Below are 7,677 nucleotides of genomic sequence, written 5' to 3' on the forward strand. Positions count from 1 at the left end.
CGCTGGCGCTCTTCGCTGCGCCGCGGGGTGCAAACCGTGCGCGTCCTATCCTGCCCGTTCTCTCTGGAGGTGTCCTGATCAAATCTTTCTTTTTTTCTTAATAGAAAATATTATTTTGCAAATGGAAGCGCTACTGGTAGTCCAAAACCTGCATTCATCTTCCTTTTATTTAGGATCGTTATGTTTTTAATATAAAATTTTCTGTAGAGAGACAGGTTTATGCAGAGATTCATAAGAGGTGTAGCACAGCACTTGCTGCAAATATGTCATGCTTCAGTTGGACTAATTTGGTGAAAACATTGGTTGAGTAAGTGTGGGTAAGAAGAGCAGTTGACATGGGCCTGGAAAATGAAAGTTTCCTGTGACAGGGAGAAATTCCGGCACTATTCTTTACATAACATGTGGTAATGGTAGGGTTTTTTTTATTAGAAGATTAGGTATTTTTAAACATGTCAAGAGTTGCGACTGTGCGGTTTGTCAGTATGCTGTCTGCTAAGGCTGGAAATCAGTGCTGCAAATGGCCTGCTTTCTGTAAGTCAAGTTTGTCTTATAATATGTTTGGGAAGAGGATCTGCATTTTCGCAGTGGAGGCCCTGGGCATTAGGATGAGTGTTGTTAGTCCTTTTGCCCCGGGTTGTTAGCTGGAAGACAGATTCTGTTGGCAGTATCCGTTACGAAGGGAAGTTGAGCCAAGTATTTTTAATTATTCGTGTACTTTTTGCCTGGAGTGTGTGACTGTGGCGCAGAGGACCAAAGACAAACTCTTTCAGCCTTTCATACTGTTTTGATTTGACAGAACTTTACATTGTTTTACTTAGCTGGTCTGAATTCTCAGTCTTCTTTCAAAGGAAATATGGCTGCTGCACCCTTGAAAAGTCAGTAAATTTAGTGTGCTGTGTAATTATGAATTTTCACACATATGACTATAAAAGCAATGAGATTGCAAAGTCAGAATTAAGGTTATATTTGGATCAATGTAAAATAAAAAGATGTATGAAACATGCCTTTTATGTATACACAGACTATTTTTCAAAGACAAACACCATGCTTATCTGTGGAAATGGGCTCTAATTAATTCAGTTTTCCATTTGCATAGGAGAAAAATTGAACTATGAACTTGAAATATGTCCACTCAGTTTGCATGTGTGGCCAGACTAAATGCACAGACTGATATCTCAGAAAACTAGCTTTATGTTAAAATCATAGAATCATGGAATGCTGTGGGTTGGAAGGGACCTTTAGAGGTCATCTAGCCAAATGCCCCTGCGGTAAGCAGGGATGTCCCCAACTAAGTCAGGTTTTTCAGAGCCCCATCAAGCCTGACCTTGAATGTCTCCAGCAACGGGGCTTCCAGCATCTCTCTGGGCACCCTGTTCCAGTGTTTCACCACCCTCATTTTAAAGAACTTCCTCCTGATGTCTAATCTAAGTCTATCTTGCTCAAGTTTAAAACCATTACTCTCGTCTTATCATTATGTGCCTTTCTAAGCAGTCCTTCCCCAGCTTTCCTGTAGGCCCCCTTCAGGTACTGGAAGGTCTCCATAAGGTGTCTCCAGAGCCTTCTCTTCTCCAGGCTCAACAACCAGGCTGCAATTTTTTATTTCTGAATTAGTGGTCTCATTGATTTCAAATTGCAAATGTCAGCACTTGGCATTCCTGAAAAAATATCCTGTCAGTTGAAGCCGCACAAAAATGAGGATTAAATAGCTGGGAAATTTTTGGTCTGAGGTAGTTGGGTTCCTGTGCTTTTTTATTAGTAACTGTCATGCTGCAGAAGGGCTTGTAAGGCAGTGGGAAAAGACCGTAGTTTGAAACCAGATCTAGCTGGTGAACTACCGGGAATAGTTTGACCGTGAGTTCCATCTGCGATCTGTACTCCATTTGTGCTTGCCTCCTAGACTTGTGATGAGCACCATCTCTTTCACTGCAGGTGTCTAAAGCACCTCCAGAGGTGTCTTCCAGGGGGAAAGAATGATGCAAATACCGTGTTCCAATTGTATTGAATGGTGTTCATGGTATGCTACAGTGGTATTGTAATGTCATTTATTAGAGGGAGTTTAGAATTAATGTTACCTGAGCAACAACAACTTTTAATTCTTAATTTTAAGTGCTGAACTTATAACTTTAATAATGTTTGCCAGTTCAAGAAAACATAACATTTGAAGTAGAAAATTCTGTCATGAAATGACATAGAAGTGTCAGTGTTACTAGTAGTGATTACGAGTAGTGTTGCTAGGATTGAGGTGGAGCTGTTTGGTCTGTAGCAGGGTATGTTTAGAGTAATGGCTGGAGAACTATAACCTGCAGTTCCTGTATAGATGAGTTTCGTGGAAATGTCATGCACGTTTTGCTAGGAGGTTTTTAGGATTCTATCATGTACTGACCAACAGAGAATGGTGAGGCTCATGTGTCATGAGATCCTCTCCAGCTGCTTTTGGAAGGTCAAGGAGGAATCAAAGACTTTTCTCCATTTTTCCTGATGCACAAAGTCTGACACCATTTTCTGGGGCTTCCTATGTTTGTCCTTCCCCCACTTTTCTATTTCATACCTCCCCATTTCATTTCCAGTCTCAGTCTGCTTTTCATGCCAGCAAGGCACATCATCCAACATGGTCTGTTTTTTTTTTTTTTTTTTTTCCTCCTACCATCCAATGCATACTTTTCTACTTCATCCTAATATTTCCATTTACATGCCTCTTCCTTTATCTTCCCTCCAGCAGGATGCTTTTCCCAGGTGCTCTTTACTTGGATCATTGGAAGAAGTAGGTGGTGTCTCTGCCAAAGATCTTTTGCTGGAGATCTACAGCTGCTGATGGAAGCAGTTACACTGAATATTTTTTGTGTCACCTCTGGGGCTCTGACCTGGAATGACCATATTGCAGGTTAGAATTTTGGGGGACTTAGCTAACAAAATGAGTAATTTTAGGTGAAGGTTTGCGTAGGCTCATACGTTGGTGACTCTTAACAGAACACCCACTAAAAAAATGCCAGTCCTGGCACTAAGGTGACCAGCTCTTGCAAAGCTAGAAATTCTTTCCTTTAAAACATGGAATTGCTGGTGAGTATTAAAAATTTTTAAAAAGTTAATGTGGGAAAACCAAAATCTTATCTCCTCCCATAGCTTTTGGTTCCATTCGAAAGAATCCGTTCTGAAACATTAATTGACAATGGATAATTTAATTTTTAATGTTTAATATGTAGTAATTTTATAACTAAAACCAGTATCACAATGTAAATTGTTCAGATATTCAAAGTATTTAAGAGTACTCGAGGTAACTATGGCTGTCTCATCCATATTTTTGGGGCTTAACCCTGGCCAGCAGCCACCACACAGACACTTGCTCACACCTCTGCTATGAGATGGGGGAGAGAACTGGACGGGTAAAAGTGAGAAAGCTTGTTGATTCACGTAAAGACAGTTTAAGAGGTGAAGCAGAAGCTGTGTGAGCAAGCAGAGCAAAACAAGGAATTAATTCACTGCTTCCCATCAGTGGGCAGGTGTTCAGCCATCGCCAGGAGAGCAAGGAATCCATCATGTATAACGGTGACTTTGGAAAACAAACACCTTAACTCTGAATGCATGTGTCCCCCTTCCTCCTTCCCCAAAGCTTTTACTGCTGAGCACAATATCATGTGCTATGGGATATCCCATTGGTCAGCTGGAGTCAGCTGTCCCAGCTGTGTCCCCTCCCAGCTTCTTGTACACCCCCAGCCTACTTGCTGGTGGGACAACATGAAAAGCAGAACAGACAAATCTTATGTGCTCAGTGCAAAAAACTACTTGCTTGGCCAAGCATATCATTGGAGGTGATCTGGTAGAGAGTGAAAGATTTCTTACAGAAGCAGCATGAATCTAAGCACCCTTCAGGATTCCCTTTTCCCAGATGCTTTCTGAGAATAGTTCAAGTGAGAGTAATTCTAGTCCACAGTATCAGGGGTTTATAGGTGATTTCCTGGAACAAAACCTGGGATACTGTAATAAAATAGCAGTTTTAATTCCAAGGATGATGCCACATAACATTTCAGAACCAGGATAAAATTCAGAGCTGCTCCTTTTGTGTCTGAAGGTTTTCATGAAGACTGGTGGAGCTTCCTAACAGACAGCTCCTTCAAAGTCTAGGAGATGCTTATGCAGGGCAGGAAACTCCTTGAAAAAAGTTATTTTGGTCCAGATTCCCTGTACTGACAACAGAGAACAGTACTGACTCAAGAGGAGCCTTTATTCAACATAGTCCCATAAGGAGTATTTACCTTGTCAGAACAGCTCTATCATGTTTTTTTTTCAGAGAAATATAAGAATTTTAGAAGAACATAAGCCAGTATCAGAATTCCTTAGAGGAGTGAATATTTGTCTTCTATTTGTAAAGCCAATTGAAATGGTCTTGGAAATACCAGTGGTGCCTCTTTGCAGTCTTAAAGAGACCTTTCCTGTAATCATGTCATTGTGTAAAGGTAGTGAACTCGAGGTCCCTTTATTTTTACAGAATATTCTCTGAGAATTGCTTCCTTCAGAAGTGATTTAAGGCTTAAAAGAGGGTCAGGAAGAGACAGACACTGAATATGTACTTTATCACATTTCTTGAAGGCACACTCATTTCCAAGAAAGGGAAGCTGCATACTTTGGATGTTTCCAGAGGGTTTTTTCTTAGTACTTCAGCAGTACTGTCAAACTCTCTCTGTGTGAAAATACATAAAAGGTCAAGATCATTTGTAGCAACATATTTCTAAATGGATTATATCATATATTTCTATTTCTGTGAAATGAAGGGCAAGATTTTAGCTCCAGAAAGTAAGGCAGACTCCCCTAGGGGGGCGATTCTCCTGCCTGCTCCAAAAGGATGCTGTTCCAAGAAATGCATAAAACGTCATTTTTACAGGAACCACTTGTAGCTAGCATTTTTTCATAAGCATTGTGCATTTCCTGTCCTAGGTCAGTTGCCTGTGTAGGAGGGTGGTTTGCTCTTTGGATGATGAGATCTGAAGCTGTCATCCTGAGAAGGATTCTTCTTGCCAGCCAGCTGTAGTGAGAGCCATCCTGGAGAAAAAGGAAGGTTTACCTCTTAGTGCTAGTTCTGTGTTTCTCAGGGTGTTAAAAAAGAATGATACATGTTTGGGACAGACAGATCCAGCTACTAGTATGCTTTAGTCTTCCATGCAGTGAAGCATGTGGATGTATATAGCAGAATATACAGACTGACTAAAGCTTCTTGAAGAAGTTAGAGGTTAAGTAACTTATATGTGAAACAAATGTAAGAAGGACTATTGGAGAATATTTTAGCATAATGCTTACTTTGGAGGAAATCTGGAGTAGCTGTGCTTACAGATAAACATTGTCACCCTAAGGATTTCCTGTAGCAAAGATGTATTTGAAGAGAGCCCTTTTTACAGCATTTTAAACATATTCCAGCTTCCTATGCTTGTAAATATTTTAATATAATGATGTCCTTATCTCAGTGGAGCAGGATCAACTAACAGAATTGTTGGCTACATCTAAGTAAGTCTGCTGGAAATATAACTTCAGTAAGCATCAAAACAGTTTTGTCTACTTTGGGATTTTCCCACACTGGGAACTTGACGTTTAACCTTTTGGCCACCCAGCATGAAAACAAAATTGTGCTACTTTCATCTACATGGGAGCATATTAAATAAGCCTGAAGTCAAATATAAAAGAAGGAAGTAAGGAACAGCATTGCTTTGAAAACGTTTTTATTTTAATAATTTGCACAGATTCTCATTGATGGAAGACAGATTACTTTGCAAGCAAAAATTCAAAGAAACTCACTCACTTGAATTAGTTAAAGATTAAACTACTGTAACAATGTATTTTGGACTGCAAGCAAAAGGTACTTTTAGTAGTAAATGTTGGCTTGGTTAACTAAAATAGTCTTACCTTTATCTCAGTTGGAAAAGGCAAGAGAACACTGATTTGACTTGGAATACAGCAAAGTTTTGGCATTTTATGTGATACTGTTGGAGATTTTCACCTCATATGCATGCACATACAGCATGTATGTTTTTACCTGTTTGTTTTGTAAAATATTTTGCATTTGTAGATATTATCAGAATCTGGGAATTGTTCTGCTATTGTTCTGGGTTTTGATAATGGATTCTTGGAGATTACTTCTGCAGAGCTTCGTGAGCTTGTAGGCATCAGTTACTCTGTTTTTCCAAGTGAAAAATCCTATATCTCACATTTAATCTTGTCTCTGGGAAAACTAGATCCTTTGCTACAGAACAAAGCTTCTGAATTACTGACTTAATGCAATAGGAGACTAACACTTGGCAAAGAATATATCTTTTGTGTTTTTTTTTAATGAAAGGTTAATGATGTCATATCTTGTGCACTTCTATTTCATTACCATTCGTTTATATTTTCAGATAGTTTTGGGTCATAACTACTGCAAAATTGTAGCTGTTTTAATGCCACTGTGAGCTTGTGTCCGGTTTTAGCCCATCTTACAGCAATATGGAGTTGTTGCCTGGATTTCACTGGAAGGCCATACAGGTTAGTCCATCTTAAACCAAATTCAGACAGACCATGACTCTGAGATGAGAGATCCAGTAAGACAAACATGAGACCAGAAATGGAGATTAGCCAGGGCTTCAAGGAAGTTTAATACACAGAAACCTTTGGTGAGAGCAACAGACTTTCAGGGCATTTTGACTTGGCTCAATCGATAGATATAGTACATGAAACATGAACCTGAAAGGGGAATGTGTTTTGGACACTAGTTTTGCTTGATAGAAAGCCTAGATTTCCTTTGCTCAAGTTTTTGTTGTGCACAGAAGAACATACAGAGGGGTCTCGCTCTGAAAGAGGCTCTGTGAGGAATGCTTTCAAAGTTGATTGAGTTAAAATGTGAGTGTCCGTGACAAAGACCTTCATCTAAAGAACCACTACTGTCAGACACGTCCTTGTGTTATTGCATCTCTAGGTGGCGGTCTAAATGCGTAGTACTGCTAGAAAATAGTTTTAATAATTATATTAAGTCCTTTAAATATGTTAATGAGAGAGAGCATTATTATAATATTTTCATTTGCATAATAAATTTGAAACTTTTGGGGCATTTTCCAGATATGTTAGACTGTTTGTTTGTAGCATGGATTTACAAGGGAAGAACATGTAATTGAAGAATGATACTCTCCATTTGAAGAAGTACCCTACCAAATTACTGTTTTGTCTTCAATTTAATTTTTACTTGCCTTGTTTTGATAAGCTGATGGACTTTCTTATGGGAACTGTGTCACTTTTTCTTGTGGTCGTTTGCATATAAGCACTGAATCTATTAAATCCATTTTGGAAAGTGCTTTGAAATGTCTTCTCTCTGTGAGAATTAGGTGTGTCTATATGCATTTCTGTGTTAGGGAACAGCAAGAAAGTAAGCCAAGATAATTTTTTCTCTTCAGTGGATTTAAACGGAGCTTAGAAGAGCCATACAGTCTCTGTTCTTGGTTTTGCAGGAGGCAGATGGAAGCCAAGACTATGCAGAGCAGCACCCCAAAAAGGTGCTGTTTTCCCTCTGCAGTCCTTCTGCAAGGCTATTGCACAGGAGGATGGGGAGTGGGAGGTGTGAAATACAGACCAACAAGGTACCAGAGTTTGAGGGAGGAAGGGCAGAAGGATGAGAACCATGAGCTATTTGACTACAATGATTAACAGAATTTTTGAGAATAGGGA

This window comes from Merops nubicus, unplaced genomic scaffold (genome assembly GCF_000691845.1).
Source record: "Merops nubicus isolate BGI_N331 unplaced genomic scaffold, ASM69184v1 scaffold883, whole genome shotgun sequence".
NCBI lineage: Eukaryota > Metazoa > Chordata > Aves > Coraciiformes > Meropidae > Merops > Merops nubicus.